The sequence below is a fragment of the Pongo pygmaeus genome, chromosome 16, assembly GCF_028885625.2.
Source record: "Pongo pygmaeus isolate AG05252 chromosome 16, NHGRI_mPonPyg2-v2.0_pri, whole genome shotgun sequence".
Taxonomy (NCBI): Eukaryota; Metazoa; Chordata; class Mammalia; order Primates; family Hominidae; genus Pongo; species Pongo pygmaeus.
In genome coordinates this window covers 22,712,915-22,736,158 of record NC_072389.2, presented here as the reverse complement: position 1 = coordinate 22,736,158, position 23,244 = coordinate 22,712,915, and the positions used below count along the sequence as shown (strand labels likewise).

Here is a 23,244-nt window from a genome sequence, read left to right as displayed (position 1 = left end):
CGGTGAAACCCTGTCTCTACTAAAAATACAAAAACTTAGCTGGGCGTGGTGGCGGGCGCCTGTAGTCCCAGCTACTCGGGAGGCTAAGGCAGGAGAATGGCGTGAACCCAGGAGGCAGAGCTTGCAATGAGCTGAGATCGTGCCACTGCACTCCAGCCTGGGCGACACAGCGAGACTCTGTCTCAAAAAAAAAGAAAAAAAAAAAAAAAGTTGCTTATTGTTGATTATGATGGGATATGAAAGCCAAAATTCAGTAGCCCCTCAATTTCAAAGGCATTTCTGGCTTATTCCTTATGAATCACAAGGCAAGACTTTCTTTTCAAATATCATTTTTCTGTGATGTTTTCACATGCTTTATCTTGCTATAACATTTGGATGAATTGTAACTTAAAAAAAATTATAAGTGCTCAGGGAGGTATTCAATTGCCCGAGATCTTGCAAGGCCTTAAACACTCTTCAAAACAAGCCCCTCCTAGCTCCTAAGCCCACATCCTTCCTCGATGACCAGATAGAGAGTGATTCTCAGTCTCATGAAATGCAGAGTGCTCAGGGACATGAATGTGTGAGGACAGAGTCTGGCCCAGGGGCAGTGTTTCTATAATTTAATAGTGGTATTACTCCCCTTGGAGAAAGTTACATGAACACAAATTACTCATTGATTGAATCTTGACCATGCAAGTGTGTTTCCAAAATCATTCACTCTTAAGTTGTTCCACATGTACTGGTAAATATTAATTTAATGGCATGTGTAACTGGGCTTTTGTTGTTGTTGTCTATCTGCTGATACTTAAGGTAGAGGAAGTTGTAATGTAGTGTTAAGATTCTGAGTCAGATAACTTGGGTTTTAAAACCATTACCAACACTATATACTAGCTGTGTAATATTGGCAAATCATTTACTCAGTAATGTTTAGATTCCTTATTTATAAAATAGAGTTAAAGGTATCACCTGCATCATAAAATTGCTCTGAAGATTAAATAATGTGTACAATATTCGTGGCATAATGCCAGGTACATGCTAAGCATTCAATACAAATCAGCAATTATTAATATTGTATTACTATCTTTATAAAATCATATAATCAGGATTAAAGGATCTCAAAAGTCATTGGATTAAGCAACTCATCCAATAATTTAATCCCCCCTACAATTTTTCCACCAAGACATCTCCTAGACTATGATTGAATACTTATTATTAGATATCTCTGACTTTTCAAACTTTCTCATATTGAACCAAATTATGCTTAAACCTGTAGCTTTCACCATTTGGAAATACACAGAACAAAAGTAGACCCTTTCCTCATGATAGCTCTTCGTGAATTTGGAAATATCTCTAATCATAAGCTATTCTCTAAACTTCCTTGAAACTTACTACCTCTCCCTGAAATTTTCACTTGATCTTTCTCTTTCCCTTCAACACCAAAACGTTGGAAAGAATAGTGTGTAAATCATTGTCTCAGCTTCCTCTAGTTTCCTTTCTTCTTCAACAGCTTGGATGTAGAGTCTGATTCAACACCAAAATGTTGGAAAGAATAGTGTGTAAATCATTGTCTCAGCTTCCTCTAGTTTCCTTTCTTCTTCAACAGCTTGGATGTAGAGTCTGATTCAACACCAAAATGTTGGAAAGAATAGTGTGTAAATCATTGTCTCAGCTTCCTCTAGTTTCCTTTCTTCTTCAACAGCTTGAATGTAGAGCCTGATTCAACACCTCCAAGCTGAAGCATGAGGGCTACCCGGGAGTCAAAATCAGATGAAAAACAGAGAGAAATAATAACATTGGCCCTCTTTTATTGAATCCTTTATAGTGTTTGGATCATTATACTAAGAATTTTGCATATATTTTCTCATTGAATCCTCACTAGGCCCTATGTGAAGTATATGTTGGTATTATTATCTCTATTTTACTGTTGAGGAAAACGAGTCTCTGAGAGTTTGAATTTTTCAACATCCTGCCCCTTAAAAGGTTGGTGGGTGGATCCAGGTTTGTACGTGGGTGTTTTCTTCCTCCAAAGTCCCTGCACTTAAACACCAGGTTTATAAATAAAGTTAGATGAATATGGGAAGGAAGAAAGAGATAAACCACCAAATCAGTTGATATTATTGTCATTTACACATTATGTAAAATATACGCTTAAGAAAAAAAAAACATAAGACATGATCTTTTTTCTCATGTAAGGAATCTTACAATCTAGCAAATACACATATGTACACATGAAAAATGACAGAAGGAAAGATAGCAGTATAAACACATATTTTATATGAGACATCTCTCCTTTTAATTATTTTTTATATTTTAAAAATTGTTTATAAATAAATAGATATAATGACAGAGGTAGAGATACATAGGCATAGGTACAGCTAATGATAAAGACAAGGAGATATAAAGATATAGATAAAGACTATAGACAGCTATTAATATAGGGATATAGGGATTTAGAGATAGAAGTAAAAATAGAAAAACAGATATTTAAAGTAAAACTATGAACCAGAAGGTTAGACATCAAATTTAGGACAGTGGTTGTTTTGGGGAGGAAATGAGAGAATAGGACAAGTGTAGGGCTGGGGAGAGAGGAAACGTCTGTAATGTTCTGTTTATTTTATATGCATAAAAATACCTGCGCTGGGCAGTGTGGTACATGCCTGTAATCCCTGCATTTTGGGAGGCCAAGGCAGGAGGATCACTTGATCCCAGGAATTCAAGACCTGCCTGGGCAACATAGGGAGACCCTGTCTTTACATCAAATTTTAAAAAGCTAGGTGTTGGGGCGCAGGCCTGTGACTCAACCTCCCAGGCTGAAGTGATCTCAGCTACTTGGGAGGCTGAGGTGGGAGGATCACTTGAGCCCAGGAGGTTGAGGCTGCAGTGAGCCACAATCCCACTATTGCACTCCAACCTGGGCAACAGAGTGAGATCTTGTCTTGAAAAATAAAGCACAGAAATCTGAATAAAAATATAAATAGAAAAGAGAGGGGATATGGAGGGACAGCTTCAAATCTTAATATTAATATTTCAGCCTTGCATTAGCATCATATAAATGATACTATCCTGTAAGACATTATATTATTTACATTTATAAAACTATGTTCTCATAAAAGAGAGCCAAACTGTACATTTAAGAATTACATCACAACTAAGCTTCCTGAAATGAAGGGAGCTCCCCCTCCCCTGGATTTGGGCACCACTGACCGCCATGCTTCTGTTGGCAGGCAGTGGGCTGCGATTGGCAACTGGGAAGCAATGCCAAGGAGGACAACTGTGGAGTCTGTGCCGGCGATGGCTTCACCTGCAGGCTCGTACGGGGACAATCGAAGTCACACGTTTCTCCTGAGAAAAGTAGGTTTTAAACCCAACACGTTATTACCATCATACAAGATGTATTTTAGACCATCTATTGCTAGAATAACATTTTCTTTTTTTCTTTTTTTTAAATTTTATTATTATTATACTTTAAGTTTTAGGGTACATGTGCACAACGTGCAGGTTTGTTACATATGTATACATGTGCCATGTTGGTGTGCTACACCCATTAACTCGTCACTTAGCATTAGGTATATCTCTTAATGCCATCCCTCCCTCCTCCCCCCACCCCACAACAGTCCCCGGGGTGTGATGTTCCCCTTCCTGTGTCCATGTGTTCTCATTATTCAATTCCCACCTATGAGTGAGAACATGCGGTGTTTGGTTTTTTGTCCTTGTGATAGTTTGCTGAGAATAATGGTTTCCAGTTTCATCCATGTCCCTACAAAGGACATGAACTCATCCTTTTTTACAGCTGCATAGTATTCCATGGTGTATTTGTGCCACATTTTCTTAATCCAGTCTATTGTTGTTGGACATTTAGATTGGTTCCAAGTCTTTGCTATTGTGAATAGTGCTGCAATAAACATACGTGTGCATGTGTCTTTATAGCAGCATGATTTATAATCCTTTGGGTATATACCCAGTAATGGGATGGCTGGGTCAAATGGTATTTCTAGTTCTAGATCCCTGAGGAGTCGCCACACTGACTTTCACAATGGTTGAACTAGTTTACAGTCCCACCAACAGTGTAAAAGTGTTCCTGTTTCTCCACATCCCCTCCAGCACCTGTTGTTTCCTGACTTTTTAATGATCGCCATTCTAACTGGTGTGAGATGGTATCTCATTGTGGTTTTGATTTGCATTTCTCTGATGGCCAGTGATGATGAGCATTTTTTCATGTGTCTTTTGGTTGCATAAATGTCTTCTTTTGAGAAGTGTCTGTTCATGTCCTTCGCCCACTTTTTGATTGGGTTGTTTGTTTTTTTCTTGTAAATTTGTTTGAGTTCATTGTAGATTCTGGATATTAGCCCTTTGTCAGATGAGTAGGTTGCAAAAATTTTCTCCCATTGTGTAGGTTGCCTGTTCACTCTGATGGTAGTTTCTTTTGCAGTGCAAAAGCTCTTTAGTTTAATCAGATCCCATTTGTCAATTATGTGAATAACATTTTCTGAATGCTAAGCTTTTTTAGTTGGAAGTAGCTTTTGTACCAACTTTCTAAAAGTGAAATTTCTTCCAAAAAGTGTGTATCAAACTTTTGTTCCCATTATATCTTCGAAGAGGACCTGTTTCTTTGAACCTTTGCCAATGCAGGGTATTACTGTTTTAAAAATATGTATTTACCAATTTTTCAGGTAAATCGTGAAATAATAATTTCCTTTATTTGTCTTCCTTTGACTGCTAACAAGCTAGAAAATATTGTTGTGTATCTATTGACCATTTATAGTTTGTAATTTCTCAGTTAGCTATTGAAGCCATTTATCAGTTTTCCTATTTGGATGTAGATCTTTTCTTCATTGTTGAGAGCTTTTAATATATCACCAATACTAACATTTTTTCTGTCATACCTATTTCAAATATGGTTCCAGTTTGTTCATTGACTTTCAATTTTGTATAATTAGAGTTTCTAAGTTTCTAAGTATTATGTATTTGGAAATTTCCATCTTTTCATTTTAATAATGTCTGTCTTTTAAAACATCCTTTAGTTTGGGGAATCAGTAAACTTTTTCTGTAAAGGGATAGATAATAAATATTTTAGGCTTTGCTGGCCATATAGTCTCAACTACTCAACACAGCTGTTGCAGTGTAAAAGCACACAGAGACACCTGTAAATAGATCAGCATGGCTACATTCCAATGAAACTTTATTTACAAAAATAGCCTGAAGGCTGAATTTGGCCCTCAGGTTTGTTAACCACTCCCTTAAAGGAAACAAAAATCATTCATGTATGTTTTCTGCCAGTACTTTTATGGTTTTGTTTTTCTTTATAATAATTCTTTCTGAATACCCCCTTGTTGGTGGTATTCAGTTATAAATGTAGGTGAGTTCAGCCAAAGATTTGATTTTAAATCTTTTATTCATTTGAATTTAGTTTGATGTAACTTGTAAAGTCGGCATCTTACTTATTTTCCCAAATGGGGAAAGCATTACAGGAGGGTGGAGGGTTTTCCAGGCAGAGGAAACACAAAGTTCATGGCGTGACACTGGAGAAGAGCCTGGGTTTTTTGAGGAACTCCTAATATGTTGTTCAGGCCTGACTGTACATTGAATAGGGTAGAAGATAAGACAGAATGGCATTCGGAGTCAAAGCCTTCATTATTGTGTTTTATTTTTCAGATTAAGTGGAGCCATCAAAGCGATTTAGGCAGTGGAGTGATATGGTTAGGTTAGTGTTTTAGTAAAATAATTCTGGTGGCGTATGGAGGCTGGATTACCTGTCAGATGAGCTTGGAAGCAGGGAGTCCAAATAGGAAATGTCTTTCAAACTATTCAAGGGTGTTTAAAATAATGAGGCCTTGATCTAGGGTAGCGTGGCAGGAAACATAGAGGAAGGAACAGCTGGAGAGATCTTTAGCATGTAGAATGAACAGAGTTTGGTAATTCTTTGAATGACAGCTATAAGAGAAAAGAAGCAGCTAGAATGGCCCAAATTTTCCACCTTGTGCAGCTGGGTGGACATGTTTGCTATTCATTTGGGTAAGGAATTCATGAAGAGGAGACACATAACAGAGGTGAGCGTCTACCTCCCTGAATTTTATTCTCTCCAGAATTTTCACCCCGTAAGTATCCAATGCCCAAGTATCTTTCTGACGCCTGCAAACAGATGTGATTATATTTTGTTTATGGTTGGAGGGTTTATCTGAAACGTGCTAGTTTATCATGGCTGATAGCAAAACCCCTTGTTGGTGGTATTCAGTTATAAATGTAGGTGAGTTCATCCAAAGAGAGTATATAGAATATAAGAGGAAGCCAATAATTGCATCCTGAGGAAAAGCTGAAGTCAAAGCATTTAGCCAGGGAAGACGTTTAAGGGAATCCAACTGAGAAGGAATGAATAGAGTAAGTAGGTAAATGCAGAACTTAGCAAGAGCAGTACCATGACCCCAAAGGAATAAGTAATTACAAAAATGAGGTGGGGGTGGCCAGCAATGTTAAATGCTCTTATGAGTTCAACTGGAATAAGGGCCCAAAAGTTTGTCTTTGGCAATTTGAAGGTCATTTGTGATGTGAACAAGAGTGATTTTGATGAACTTCAGGCTGAAATCAAAGCTTGATTGCAATGGGTTGATGAGTAAAGAGAATGTATAGAGGGAAGGATTTGCTCAGGACAAGAGGAGAGGAACAGACCAATACCCTGTCAACAACTACATAGCTCTACAGGGTTGGTTGGAGAACACCGTGAGGTGTTCCAGCCTATTGTCTTTATTTGGCTCTTCATTAGGAGATAGAGTTGGCCACTAGGAGTGAGGGCTCAGAGACTTGAGCCTGTTCCCATGAAGGAAAGAAGAAGAAGCCATCAACAACAGTACAAAGATAGAAGAGTAGCTGTACGGGCCTAGCTGAGATTGGAAACCATGAATTCATGGAGGTTCGAATTTCTGGACTTCATGAAGGAGGTGGCTTTGAATGGTGGTATACCAATGAGAAATGTATTCTACTGGAAATCACAGAAAACTCAACTTAGAAGCATTGGAGTTTATAAATCTTTTCTAATAAAAAGCCTGGAGTAGGCAGCTAAGGCTGGGGATGCTGTTTTACTGTGTCCTTCAGGAACCAGGCACCTTTCTCTCTTCTTCACATCCTTAGAGGGTGGCTTTTGCCTCCGTGGCTGCAAAGTCATTATTGGACATTGAGATGTTACATCCACATCCCAGATAATAAGGAAGAACATAGTGTGAAAAGCATTTTTTTAAATACTGTGTTCTTTATCCAGGAAAGGATATTCTCCCCAGGGAATTTTGCTTCGTTGACCAGAATTACGGTGTGTGACACCTTGGCTTCCAAGGAGGCAGGAAACCAAGTAGTTAGCATTCTATCCATTCTGCTATTACTAATGTTGATCACATGCTTTGTAATTCCCAAAGTTCTCTTCAGACTTATCATTTAATTCTACCAGCATTCTTACATTATAATTTGGATAATGTCCTGCCTGTTTTACAGATGAGGAAGCTAAGGATGAGAAATGTTAAGAAACATCTCCCATAATTAATTATGAAAGGAAATATTGGGAAATAGTTAAGAAATTGGGGTCTGGAGCCAGCCTTCCAGGGTTAAGTCCTGGGTCTGTTGCTTATGAGCTGTGCAGAGTTATTTAATTTATTTCACTTCCATGGGTATCTTGGATCTCTAATTTTAAACTGGGAATAACAACAGTACTGCCTTTGTAGAGCTGTTGTCAGGATTTAAAAGATCAACCCATGTTGAGAACTCCAAATAGCATAGTAACTAGAGAGTACTCAGTAAATGCTAGCTGCGTTTTTGTTAACTATTACTCATTGGGATACCAAAGGATGTCACACTGATATGGGATGGTGGCAGGAAATTGAAGGGCCTGGGTGAGGACAGGGACTCTGTTTTCACACCCAAATGTTGCATTTTCAAAGACCACTCTGGCCTGCCATGTCCCCCATTCTGTGCCTATAAAAACCCCAAGACCCTAGCAGTCACACACACCAGTGACTGGGTGTTGAGAGGAACACATTGGCAGAAAAACACACAGACACCGACAGGCTGTTGACAGTGGAATGACACAGACGCAGAGGGAAATTTGGCTGAGGGTGGACAGACGAGAGCCCAGCTGCTAAGGGACACCAGGGGAAGACTACCTTCCCACTTCATCCCTCTTCCCCTTCCCATCCATCTGCTGAGAGCTACCTCCACCATTGAATAAAACCTTGCACTCATTCTCCAAGCCCATGGTACTGGAAAAAATGAATCACACATGGGCTTGGAGAATGTGTGCAAAGGTTTGTTGAACGGTGGAGGTAGCTCTCAGCAGATGGATGGGGAGGCAGAAGGGGGATGGAGTGGCAAGGGATACAGAAAGCCCTGGGATACAGAAAGCCCTCTGTCCTTGAGATAAGGCAGAGGTTCTAACTGAGCTGATTAACACAAGCCACCTGCGGACAGCTAAGCTGAAAGAGCACACTGTAACACACGCTGGAACTTTGGGAGCTGTAAACACTCAACTCTAGTTGCTGCCTTGGGGTTGGAGCCCCAACCTCCCCATAACCTGCCCATCTGCATGCTCCCCCTAGGGGCTTGAGCTGCTGGGCACAGAAGAAGCGAGCCATTCCTCCTGTTGCATGCCCTGGGAGGGGGATAAGGGAACTTTGCCCCTTTCAATACCTCTTATATACTTTAAATGTAAATGTGGGTATTCGTAAACATATTTGAAAGTCAACAATCAGTCCATCTGGGGATTGATTTCAAGAGAGCTACTGCTTGGTATGGAGGACAACATTGAAAGTGTGAAAACAGAGTGAATTGTAGGACAAACCAAAGTTTTAGGACTCAGATCAGTGAACACAGTTTGAAGAGACAGGCTATACTGAGAAGTGTTCCTTCAGGAAGGCATGTGGATGAGGGGAGTAAGGGAGAAAGACAGTAGCCAGATCAGGCTGTAATGGAAGTGTGTAGAGTTAGTATTGCTCTTAGAAAGTTTGGAAATCTCATCAGAAAATACCTCGTTTTCTCAGGGTCCAAGAAAGATTAGAACTTGAGATAATTCTAATTGAACCAGGATAAATGCCAAATGAAGTTGTGCCAAAAAGGGCAGTCTTATTTGGAGAAGTGTGCAGAAGAGGTACTGAAATGCAAGGTAGTTCATTATTCTCTCTCTCTCTCTCTTGATTTTCAGCTTTTGGATTACATATGCTTTTGAGAATCTATTAAAAGTTATGCATTTTCTTTCCAGGAAAATATATGTGTACTTATAAGCCCCACATTTGCCATTCTGATTTTTTGTGAGGTTCTCAGACCCCTGATGCCTGTTAGGACATTCCAGGTTAAGAACCCCTAAAATGTCCTTTTTTTTTAAATCAATTTCTACATAGAAAGGGGAACTGGAGGGCACAGATCCTTCAGTGCAGGGCATGAGTGACATGGTATAAGCCAGGAAGATCCCACAGGATGCTGGCATTTTATAAGGTTCCGTATGCGTGTGCTTGAGCTAAGGCTAAAGGTAGCAAAGATTCCTGCCTGCGAGAAAACACAGTCCTTCACCATCTTGATTCTAATTATGGCCCCGTCACGTCTGTTACAGCGCGGAAACTGACCAGCTGAAGCTGTTTTTGGCTGGGATTTTTCCCTAGGCCATATGGAAGCAGTTCCCTATAATCATGCTTTGTGTGAAAGAAATGTGGGAAATGAAGCCATGTCTCCCCCTGAGTGTGCATCACTGCAGCCTGCAGAATCCACGCAGCTCCTACATCCACACCTTGCCAAGAATTCATTCCAATCTTCCCTGGGACTCACCCTGAGTCAGGACATGGCAATGAGATGCTGTTGGCACAGCCCTGCACTGGAGCAAGTGCACAAGGCTGCATACAGGATATCATTTCCATCACGCGGTGAGGCAGACACAAGGTGTAAGAGCCTGGAGCCAAAACCTTTGCTATGAAAAAAATCAGAAATTTATCCAGATACAACACACAGATTTCCTGTTCAGAGGGAGAAGGAGAGAGACGGAACTGACAACCAACATAAACAGCTTTGGATGTTGGAAAAGAAAACTAGAGGCCACTCAGGTATTAAAGAGAGAAAGCTCTAAAAACAACAACAAACATATCTGTTTAGAGAGTCTTGACTTGGCATTTAGAAACTTAGTTGTATTTCCAAATTTGTTCCTTATTTTGGTCTTGTCCACATCAGGGCACACATGTGTGAGGCAAATAAACAAGATCTGCTTGTCTATTCTAAGCTTTTTGTCCATTTTTACATGGTGGCAGCCAAGCCTATTGATACAGTGATACCTAAGGCCAACTGGGAACACCAGCATTTTGCTCAAGTTTTGACAGTATGAAGATAAACACACTCTTCTAATGGATTCCTTGACACAAATAGAATCCTGGGCTAGGTGGATCGTAGGGCTGCCTCACAGGGTAATTCTTAAGAGTTTTTCCCTTCATCCACTGTTCATGTCTCCTTTGACTGTCACTCCCAAAAACCATTTACAAATTTAACTTATTCCATAACAAGGAAGATTGTATAGGATATAAAGGGTCTGCTAACATGGTAACATGGATTGGTTTTCATTCTCCTGTCTTCCCACATCATCTCTTTCTACCTCCACATTCGTCTTTCTAGGGTGAGATTCTGGCTGGTCATACTCTTCTATCAGAACTGTGGCTGAGAAAGGAATATTCAAACCAAAGACCCTGTTCCTTTTAATGGAATTAAAAGTTGCCCCCTCCTCCATTTAATTCAGCAAGGGAGAGTGTGGCCTGGAAGGAAGACCCTGTGTCTAGAAATAAAGACTCCTGAGTTCTAGTCCTTGCCTAGCTCTTTTACATGTTTTTGTGTGTCTTCTGGCCCCGTGCATGAAGAGAGATAATGGAAAAATAGCATGTAGACTGTGTTGCGAAGGAATGTCATAGATTGTATTTTACATGGAGAAGCAGACAGACTGTGAAGAACTCCCTGGCCTCTTCATGAATCGCCTTACACCTATGATAAAATCCGCATCCCTCTCCAAAGCCTTTAAAGCCTGTATCATCTGGCCCCTGTGTTACATCATGTGCTGCCATCTGCTCCTCATTCCCTAATCTCCAGTTACACTGGCTTTCTGGGAGATTCCAGAATGTCAGGTGCCCATTCTCCCCGTGGGCCTTTGCACCAACCCATCCCCGAACCTGGAACATGTGTCTCCCTGCTCTTCAACGTAGTTACCTCTTTCTCAACCTTGAGCACAAGTGTCGCCTCCTCAGAGAGGCTTTCTTTGACCACTCTACGTAAAGTAGGCCCTTCTCTTTTCTGTTTAGTTCTTGCTTAGCCTTGAGGGAAAGAAGTGGTTATTTCATTTATTTGTTTAATTTGCCTCTCCCACTAGTAAGCTTTGCAAGAGCAGGCACCATGTCTGTGGTGTTCACCATTTTATTCCTAGTGCTAGTGCAGTACTGAACACATCCTAGGAGCTCAGTTAATGTTGAACAAATGAATACATGGCCTTCGCTGGAGATGATTCTGCTTCCTGTTATGATTTCAGTGGGACTAAATGATATTGTGCAATAGAACTGGACTGGAAGCCAAAGACTGGGGAAATAACCTCAGTTTGACCTCTAACAATCTATCTTCTTAGGCAAGATGCTTCATTTACTGGTGCCTCAACTTTTTCATCTGCACAGTGAGCATGGACAATTTATATGACCTCTTCTAGCTCTGAAAATCTATTAAGTGTATGTGTAAGTTGTTCGTTGTTTTAAAAAAAAATAGATATTAGGATTGAATGGAGTTTAGAGAAACAAGTCCCAGGAACTTATATGAAGCAATTTTCCAAACTTTTAATGAAAGGCTTGACAGTGATGGCTTGTCTTTATTCTTAAAGGACCCAGGAAATTTTAGATATACCACAAGAATGAGTTGGTGTGAAGTTTCCTCTTATCTCCCATGAACTGCTACTTGGTTGCCTTTTAACATGTTACTGTCACAGCCTGCAAGAGGGAGGTTTAGTTTGTGCATTGACCCCCTCATTGGTATGTGAGCTCCTCAAGAACCTCATGCACCTGGCCCAGTACCTGGCACCCAATATGTTTCCAGTAAAGGTGTGTTGACTTGACCTACACAGAATTGAAGAGCCCACTTAGACCAGCATCCCTATGGCAGCAGTCCTTGAGGAATGTGAATTAAAATCAGAAGCAGCTTATTGGTAGCCAAGCACTGCAACACCCGGGGTCACCCAGGAGACCTGACACCTGCTGACCAGCTGAGAGCACTGGGATTATTAGTAAAAATACTTATTGGGAAAATGATAATAATAGTGGCCCCCAGAGTTTGTATGCTTACACTGTGCTATGTATTTGTCATGTATGACATTATTTATTCTTAACATAACCCTACAAGGTAGGTACTACTATACCCCTCCACCCCCCATTTAACAAATGGAGAAATAGGCTCAGTGAAATTAAGCACCTTGGTCAAGGTCTCACAAATGGCGAGTGGTCAAGATGGTTCTGACCTCAGAGTTCATGTGCTTAACCACTCTCCCAAAGTGTCTTCCAAGGACAGCTAGATGAGCATGAGGCGAGAGGCGCACCGAGGCTTAGAGTGATGGGACAGGGAACAAAGGTAGCACAGAAATGGAGCCAGAGGGGAGCAAAGACTGCCTCAGCCAACCTACCCCTTGTTTCCCTTTGGCAGAGCCCAGCCAGCTCCATGGTTCCTAACCCAGGGTGCACATCAGGAGCACTTGGGGAACTTGTCCCACATTCTAATCCTCAGGCCCCACCCTAGAATTTTGAGGGGTAAATCTGGGCAATTGTAGGCTACCAAACTCCCCAAGTGGCCGCTGGCCCATGCCTGTGGTTAACGCCTCTGCTTTTCAGTGTCCGATGTCCCACTACAGAGTCAGAAGGCAGATGACTGTTTTATCCTCACCAGCCTCCTGATTTCTTAGAGGCAGTATAAAGGGCAGAAAATGGGAGTTACACTATGATGCTCGAGAACATCTGGACAGATATTTGTTATTAGATGCTGTGTGACATAGTCCCATCTCCTGCATGCTGTTCCAAAGCTAGCCCTGCCAATGAGCACAGAAGCACACATTATTTGTCAGTCGGCCTGTTACCATGGTCTTTTGAGGTAAAGGCAATTTAGGCCAGTAAATAAACATACCTCAGGTTGGGAACAGAGGTTTCTGCATAGGAGCTAAGGGCTGAAGATACTCATTTGCAGATTCAGCAATCAGAGACTTTAGTAATGTGGCCTAACAGCTCAAGGCATGCGAGTCAGTTTTGAGTTTGCAGCCGATTGTTCTCAACAAGGCAAAGCTCTGCTGTGTTCCTGCCTTCCTTTGTAAAAAATTTGCATTAATTTCCTACATTTGCTTTTTCTACTTTTGCTTACCGGCATACTGCGTTTTTCTCACCCCCATTTGCAAAGTAGTGTATAGACAGTCCTCCAGCTGCAGAATCAGTGTTGCTACCCATTGACTTTTCCTTTTTTTGCCTTCCAAAATCCCTCACTGCTCCTACAGAATGACAGATGAACTTGAAGCAAACCTTACTATCCTACTTTTGAAAAATTGTGCAGACCCTGTTCTGTACAGTGCCACGCTAGGTAACTCTTTTTTTTTTTTTTTTTTTTTTTTGTTTGAGATGGAGTTTTGCTCTTGTTGCCCAGGCTGGAGTGCAATGGTGCAATCTCAGTGCAATGGTGCAGCCTCCACCTCCTGGGTTCAAGTGATTCTCCTGCCTCAGCCTTCTGAATAGCTGGGATTACAGTCACGTGCCACCATGCCTGGCTAATTTTGTATTTTTAGTAGAGATGGAGTTTCACCATGTTGGTCAGGCTGGTCTTGAACTCCTGACCTCAGGTGATCCACTTGCATCAGCCTCCCAAAGTGCTGGGATTATGGGCGTGAGCCACCGTGCCCTGCCTCGGTGACTCTTTTTAGTCTAAGTGATGACAGATAGTTATGGGTGTGTGAGGGCATTAACAAACACTTTTTTTTTTTTCAGTTTACAAAATGTTTTCACAACATTATCTCATTTTAAAAAATGAATTCCTTAAAAATAAAACCTTTTTTTTGCAATTTTCTATAGTGTTCAAATTATTAGTATTAGCATGTATTTAAAAACATTTCTTATTTTTTTTTAAAAAACTACTTTATGCCTTGGGAATGGGGGTGTGTGTGTGTGTGTGTGTGTGTGTGTGTGTGTGTGTGTTTGAATCTAAATAGCAGAAGGAGAAATAAATGCAGGTTCTAGAAATGTAACATGAAAAATACTCGACAGAAAATTTTGTTCAGAAAAAAAAACCCAACCAACTAAAAAAACACACACCAAAAAAAAAATAAATAAAAAACAAAACAAAAATAGAAAAGTGGGGGTGAGGTTGTCAAAGTGAAAGTCACTAACACATCCTTTTCCTTGTTTTACCTTGGAATGTATATATTTAGGTTGATGTAGTTCTGGTTGAACTTTATAGTGAAAATAAATGATCTGATATAAATTACAGTGCTTTTGGGCTGAAACTGATGTTTATTGATTAGTTAATATTGTTTGGACAATTTATTTCCTGTACATCTTGCTACTTAGCAAAGCTGTGATATCCAGCAGGAAATGAGACATAGAAAAAATACGATGGAACACCTGGACTTCAGCATTTACGTGTGGGAGGGAAAGTCAGTGAATCTTAGGTCAGTCCAGTGATTGCAAAATCAAACAAGTGAAACTCATAAAATGAAACTCTGTGTGATGAGTGAATTTGAGTTTATACAGCATCACCTGGTCTCATAGTAGAAGGATTTAAAAGCATAGTTTTGGGTCCTTACCCTGGTTCTAATGCTTAGGAACACTGTGATCTTGGGCAAGTCACTTTAACCTTGTAAAATTTTAATTGTCTTAATTGTAGAAATGAGTTTTCATTAGAATGAATGAGGTAATTTATCTCAAGTTCCTTAGCATGTTGCCTGGTGGCAGAGTAAGTGCTCAACATGGTTTTAATAATAATTTATACTTACCCAACCCCTAATTGGCACCAGGTTCTTTTCTAAGCCCTTTGCATATATTACCTCATTGAACACTCATAACAACCCCTTGGAACAGGTATTCTATTATCCTCATTTCACAGATGTAACTGAGGCACAGAGAGGGTAAGTAACTTGCCCAAGGTCACACAGCAAGTGGCGGTGCTGGTATTCCAACCCAGGTTGTCTGGCTCCAGAATCTGTGATCATAACCACTATACCATATTGCCTCTCTCAGTAGTTTATAGAGTAAAAATAATGCAAATGGCATTTAAAGAGGGACGGGAAGGAGCTCTGGTGGATGGCACAGTGAGTAGCAGTATCGAGAATCTCTTATCACCAAATTTCAATGAGACAGTTTTGGAATAATTCCAAACAATGAACGTGATCGGCAGGAACCAGTTACCACCATCAACAACAAATCTAGGTGTCCCAGACATGAACCTACTGTTAGCGACACCATAGGATGGGATGGAGAGGAAGCCTTTTCTCTCCATCTTATATGTTTTCTTTTTTAAATTAGACATAGTCGCCTAGGCTGAATGCAATAGCATAATCATGGCTCACTGCAGCCTCGACCTCCTGGGTTCAAGGGATCCTCCTGCCTCAGCCTCTTAACTAGCTGGCACTACAGGCATGTACCACCACACCTGGCTAATTTTTAAATTTTTTTTTGAGACAAGGTCTCACTATGTTGCCCAGGCTGATCTCAAACTGCTAACCTCAAGTGATCTACCTTAACCTCCCAAAGTCCTGGGATTACAGGCATGAGCCACCATGCCCAGCCACCATCCGATATGTTTTCAATAATTGGCTTATAGATCATTAGAAAGTATAGGATTTCAAAGCAGGCTTAGAATCAGACCTGCTTGGCAATACCATCTGCCTTCTTCTGACAGGAGGTTTCAGGCAGTCTATACTGAGCTTGTGCTGAACCACAAGCAGCAGTCTGCTCTTTCTTACTGTACTTACAATTGCTTCCTCTCTTTATCATCGCCTCCAGCCCCAGGTCTACCTCCAGACCAAGGGAGGTCTTTACAGGAGGCCATTTGTCTGCGATTTATGAATGGCCCATTCTGAAGGGCAAGATAAAGCAAGCGTGGGTAATAGTCTTTGTATCAGTACAAGTAGAATTTCAAGCAAAAATACAAAATGAGTACTTTGTTGGTAATCAAAAACAAATCGTTTAAAGAATTTGTGAACCAAATGCCATTACATCAAAATATGTAAAGAAAAATCTCCTGTAGTTACATAAGATGAAATTGAAATCAGTAAAACTTCCGAGAGACTTTAATACATTGAAGTGAGTGAAAATTACACAAAGAATCTGTGCAGTATAATTACTAATGTTACATTAATAGGTAACAGAGCATTGCATGGTGAGGAAATATACCTTCTTTTCAAACATTTATGCACCGTAATAGAAAAACTGATTCTATGCAAGGCTCCAAGGAAGACTGGAAAAAAAAATCCGAGTCAAACAGAAACAATCAAAAGAGACCTTGCCCTACAGCTGCACCCATCCATTCCCTGCTTCCTCCCGCTACAGAGGCACAAATGTCTGTCTTCTTTTCCAAGACTAATTAATCCCTCCATCTGTGTTCTGCATTCCAGCTCCTCTGTGTCCTCAGAGAACTCACTCCACCCATCATCCCCTCTCTTTCCTTTATCTTCTTTCACTCTCTCTTTCCTATCAGGGTTAATATGACCAGCGGGTCTCTTCCCATCTTAAATGAAAGTATAATTTTAAAAAATGTCTATGTATATACGTGTATATACATATGTGTGTATATACATGTGTATTTATATATGTGTATGTATATGGGTGTATAATATTTATATATAAAAATATTTTTAAATTATATGTATATAGAACACTCTTTTAAACATAATCACATCTCCAGCTACCACTCTAATCTTTCACCTACTCTTTACTGCCACATCTTGAAAAAACTGTTTACACTTGCTGTCTCTAATTTTTCATCATCATGTATTCCTCAGATCACAGCTTCCTGTGCCAGCTACTTGATTGAAACCGCTTTGGCAAAGCACATTAACAGTCTCTTTACTGCTCATCCAAAAGGCACTTTTAAGCCCTCATCTGCAGAGCACTTGGTACTCCTGGCTCCTGCCTCCTTAAAATCCTCTGCCTCACAGGATTCTCACTTCATTTCTGGTCATACCAAGAACTGGGCCATCTCTTGCAGAACAGTGAAGAAATGCTGAAAAGTTTGTGACTATGGACCAGTCCTCCCTTTCTGCCCTTTATGACTTGAGTTCTCCCTCTCTATATCCTGCACCCGTGCTGCTCAAAATGTGGCTCACAGTCCAGTGGTATCAGCATCACCTGGGAGGCTGCTGGTCGGGCACATTCTTGGGCTCCACCCTAAACTGCTGGATCTGAATTTCTATGGATGGAGCAGGTGTCTGTGTTTTAACAAGTTTTCTAGATGATTCATATTTAGGTAAAATGTTTGGGAGGTACTGCCCTATCAACGTATCACAGAGACTTCTACAAATGTATCAAACTTTAGTGGAGGGTTACAGATATGAAAGGGAATTCCAGTTTAGGAGATGATCCTTATAGGGTGCTCCTTGTTCCTAGCTTTGCCTAGGTGCTCTGCAGTGTGCTTTCTCTCCAAGAGTTAAATAGTAGGCAGCTCCACCCAGAAGAACATTTTCCTCAAGTTTGAGCCTTTTTGGCTAAAATCAACTGCAAGGGAGTTTCATTTGCAAGGTTTCACTAAAGTGTGTAATTATCAATGGGACAATGGTTGGAATATACACATATATGCACACACACCCCTAGACAAATGCTTCCCCAAGATACCGCAGCCTACATTCACAAAGATTTTGCAAGAGAGCCCAACCAATCTGCCCAAATAGGTTTTCTTCAGTTCAGTAAAGCTTTCTAATTTATATGTATTTTCAAAATAATTTTTATTACATATATAATATGCTGTATATTTGTTGTAAAAAATCCAGAATATCCAGGCAAGGAAATTGACAAACATGTCATGTATCCAATCACACTGCCAAGAGATTACACCTGTTATCATATTAGTGTGTATCCTTCCCGGGGTGAGGTGAAGTGGTTGAGGATGAATAATATATATAGATAATTTATATTGTAAAATTAAGACATACTTTTTATAAAACTTTATAAGTTTAAAAGTTTTATAAAACTTATAAAAACTTCAAATGGCACAGAAGGATATAAAATGGAAAGTAAAAGTCACCTTCTACCATCCTCAAACTCCTAACCAGTTCCACTTTTTAGAGATCTAAATGGTATGAACGGTTGCTTCTATTAAGATATTTCCTATGGATGTGTATGTGTGCACCTTTCCATACAAACATGTATGCTTTTGAGAAGTATACAGAATTGATCATTAGGTATAAATTATTTTACAATTTCTTTTTATTCACTGAGGTTTTTTTGCCTATCAGTTCTCATAATTTGGCTTGTTTTTTTGTTTTTGAAATGGAGTCTCACTCTGTCACCCAGGCTGGTGTTCAGTGGTATGGTCTCGGCTCACTGCAACCCCTGCCTCCCGGGTTCAAGCAATTCTCGTGCCTCAGCCTCCCGAGTAGCTGGGAATAAGGTGCCAGCCACCATGCCCGAATAATTTTTGTATTTTTTAGTAGAGACAGGGTTTCACCATGTTGGCCAGGCTGATCTTGAACGCCTGACCTCAAGTGATCCACCCGCCTCAGCCTCTCAAAGTGCTGGGATTACAGGTGTGAGCCACTGCACCCAGCTGGCTTGTTTTTTAACTGGTGATATAAGAGGACATTTCATAATTTATTTAACCAGACTCATATCAATAAGCATTTAGATTTTCTCTCAGTGTTACAACATCTTTGTACCTTTGTACAAGCACGTCTTTATGTGCTTTTAGTTCTCAAAGATACTGTAATTTCTCTTCTCTCTTTTCATAATCTTCTTGACATTTTGATTTTTCTGTGAATTAGTTTTTCAAGGGTCTGACCAATTTTCCTGCTAATTCGTGTTTCTTTCTTACTGATTTGTAAATACTCTGGATATTAAGAAAACAGTCTTTGCCTATAATTATAATTTTTCCTTCTTTGACATTTAATTTTGCTTAATTTTTATTTCACATGAATTAATATTTTCCTTCGATTTTCTCAAGGCATTTTTTAATGTCTTAAGAGAGAGATTTAAATGTTGTTTTTGTAGGTCGTGCCCATTTTTGGGGGGTGGAAATGGAGTCTCACTCTGTCACCCAGGCTGGAATGCAGTGGCACAATCTTGGCTCACTGCAACCTCTGCCTCCTGGGTTCAAGTGATTCTCCAGCCTCAGCGTCCCTAGTAGCTGGGATTACAGGCGCCCACCACACCCAGCTAAATTTTGTATTTTTTAGTAGAGATGGGATTTCGCCATGTTGGCCAGGCTGGTCTTGAACTCCTGATCTCAGGTGATCCGCTTGCCCCAGCCTCCCAAAGTGCTAGGATTACAGGCATGAGCCACCGTGCACAGCGGGTTGTGCCCATTTTTTAAAAGTTCATTCCAACATATTCCATCTTTTTTCTAGCCATTGCAAATGGGGCATTTTCTTCCATTATTTTTCCAAATGATTATTCTTGGTATTTCTAAAATCTAATAATTTTTTAATATTAATTTCTTCTTGATTTCTAATGCTTAGACTATTTTTTCTTGCCTAATTACCTTGGCTAATCTTTTAAAAACTCTTAAGTCATATGGTGCTAACTGGTATCCCATCATTTTCCCAATTAAACAGCAGTGTTTCTGACATTTAAGCATTAAGCATATTATTCATAACTTGCATTTGTAAATGGCGTTACAAACATTTACTTTATTTTATATACAGAATTTTTATCAGGAATAATGATTGAATTTTACTAAATGCTGGAAACTTATTTGAGGTAATCAAACTTTTCTACTTTGTCTATTAATATGGTAAATTACATTAGTAGGTTTCCTAAATTTGAGCAACACTAGCATTTGTTGGGTAAACTTCATTTGTATATAGTGTGTACTTCAAATTTATGATTAAATTTTCTTTTCAAATATTTTATTTAGGAATTTGGTGTCAAATAGATGTTAGTGACATTGGAATGTGGTTTTATCCCCAAAATTGTACTGTGTAAAATTTTCAAGCATGCATTAAAGTTGATAAAATAACACAATTAACTACTGTACGTTTTTTCAACTAGATTCAATAATCACTTATATTTTGCTACATTGGTTCATTATCCCTATCTATCACTCTCTATCTATCTATCTCTCTATCTCTCTATCTATCTATCTATCTAATTCCTCCATCCAACTAGCTAGCTGACCCTTGTTAATTTACAGACATCACAACACTTACTTCTAAGTATTAATACTTTAGCATGACTCTTCTAAAAATAAGGATCTTCTTTATAACATCATCTCACTAGTACACCTAAAAAATTATAATTTCTAAATATTATCTAATATCCGATCTATGTTAAAATTTCTCCTTTTATAGTTGTTTTTCCCCTTGAACTGGTCAAGGCTCACTCATTGCATTTAGTTTTTCTATCTCTTTAGTTTCTTTTTTTTTAGTGCACTTATTTTTTCATGGTATTGACTTTGTAAAGAGTTCATTCCAGTTGTATTGTAGCATGTCCCATATTCTGGATTTGTCTGATCGTTTTCCATTTAATTTGTTGATCTCCCTCACGTAATTCCTGTGAATTGATCAGTAAGGTCTTAGGTTTAATTAGAATTGGATTGAACATTTGTGGCAGCAGCACATCAAAAGTGATGCGTGATTTATGTTGCATCATATCAGGAAGTTGATGATGTCAGCTTGATCCAGTATTACTCACACAGGTGGTGAACTACACATACTCTGTTGTGTAGATCCACGTTTCCCTGTAAGAAATCTGCAGAGTGATGCCTTGACAAGGTGTAAATATTCTGTCTGGCAACAATCTTTCATACGGTGGCTTTAGTGTACATTGATGATCCTTGTCTGAAACAGTATCTAACATGAAGAGTTACAAATGGTTATTTTCTAATTCTGTCATTCCTTCTTCACTCATTCTTCTGTTTTTAAAAAAAGATTTCTGTTTTTTAATTTCTCACTCCATATTCAGAGATTTTTATTTATTTAATGTTTTTTATATTACTGACAATATTCTTTTTGGGTTTCAAATTGTCCAAAATGTAGCCAGTGGGAGCACTTTAAACTGTCTTCTTTTGTCATAATTCCATTGAATTTTAGACATTGCCTTGGTTTCTAGAGCAACAGGTGTTCCAAGCCCACCTTGAATTTTCCCTACTCCAGACCTGGCATTACCAGGTTTTTCATGGAGAGTTGGTTATTTTTAGTGGGCTTTGTGTGTGTGTGTGTGTGCATATGTGTCTGTGTTGGGTTACACCTTCAACACTCAGCCAAGGTAGTTGACAACTTTGTTCTAGCCTTTACTTCCTGCTTCCTCAGAGTCTATAGGTTAGCCATAGATGACAGCTTAGGACCTTCTCAGGTTGTTTCTGGGCATGCACAAAGCTCTGGCATATGCAGAGCCCCACATAGACATGCAGTCTTCTAGATTTTCAGGAATATGTTGGAGTTTTTCAAAGCCACCTGTGGACATCTCATTCCCAGCTTTTTGGTTAGCTTATTATTTTCCCCAATTGTTATTCACCACCTCATGCAGCCTCAATGTTAAACAAGTATCTCTGATTGTTTTGGTCAAATGCCTCCTGGGGAAAAGCTGTTTACACTGGGCAAACTCCCAGTTAGGTAAACCAAAGACAGCTTTGTGAGTGAAGTCTTCCAGGGAACCACTACACAGGTCAAATAATAATCGAGAATTGGGCATTGAAGGAGCTCCAAACCCATTCTACCCCTGCAGAGTCTGCCAGGCTGCTGGTTTGCACTGTGATTATGGGCTGTTGTTTTCGAGGTTACCATGGAGGTGGAGAATGGGGAGAGATGGAAATAGGCAGCTTAGCAGCCACAAAGCTCACTGTTCTTTCTGAGCACTTTTCTTTGATAATTACTGCTAAGATTGTTGCAAGCCTTTGGTTAATTTCCAGAGTTTTAAAAATGTTGGTTCTGACCATTTTTGCTGGTGTTTTTACTGATTTTATGGAGGAGAGGATTTTTCAGAAGTCTTTATCACTTTTGCTTGTTTGTTCAAATTAGTCTCTACAAGAAATTCAAAAATTAGCCAGGCATGCTGGCACACAACTGTAGCCCCAGCTACTCAGGAGGCTGAGTTGGGAGGATCACTTGAGCCCAGGAGGTAGAGGCTGCAGTGAGCCTAGATCAGCCACTGCACTCCAGCCTGGGTGACAGAGTGAGACCCTGTCTCCAAAAACAAAACAAAACAAAGGAAAGACAACAAAGCATGATGAATGCATTAATCTTTTCTTTACTTACCAGTTTTCAAAACGATGAGCTGTTTGCTAGGATCCTTAAAATGACTGATGTTGTAGTATGCGTCATTTTCTTTCCTTTTTTTTTTTTTTTTTCCCAAGACAAGCTCTCACTGTGTTACCCAGGCTGGAGTGCAATGGGTTGATCATAGTTCACTGCAGCCTCAACCTCCTGGGCTCAAGTGATCCTCCCACCCCAGACTCCCAAGTAGCTGGGATTACAGGCACACACCACCATACCCACATTTAAAAAAATTATAAAATTTTTTGGTAGTGACTGGGTTTCCCTATGTTGCCTAGACTGGTCTCGAACTCCTGGACTCAAGCCATCCTCTTACCTTGGTCTCCCAAACTGCTAAGACTACAGATGTGAGCCACCATGCCTGGCCCCCTCCTTTTTTTAAAAAAAAAGCTAAATAATAATCCATTGTAGATATATACCAAAAAACATCTGTGAGAACCATGATTTCCAGTAGGTAATTCTCTAGGCCAAGGATCACGAATTTTTTCTGTGAAAGGCCAGATAGCACAGTAAATATTTTAGGTTTATTAAGCTATATGGTCTTCATTACCATGACTCAATTCTGCCTTTGTAGAGCAAAAACAGCCTTAGATAGATATCCATAGATAGATACTTAGGTTGTTTCTTCCTTTTGGCTACTGGGAATAATGCTGCCGTGATCGTGAATGTACCAATATCTGTTTGTGTCCCTGCTTTCAATTCTTTTGGGTATATTCCTAGAAGTGGAGTTGCTGGATCATATGGTAATTCTATGTTTAATATCTTGAGGACTTGCCATACTATTTTCCATGGTAGTTGTACCATTTAACATTTTCACCACCAATTAACAAGGGTTCTTC

General features: G+C 39.7%; 1 pseudogene; it reads left to right on the top strand.

Annotated features, from left to right (window-relative positions):
- Nucleotides 1–23,244, top strand: part of LOC134738383 (ADAMTS-like protein 3) — a 100,854-nt pseudogene that overhangs the window by 31,028 nt on the left and 46,582 nt on the right.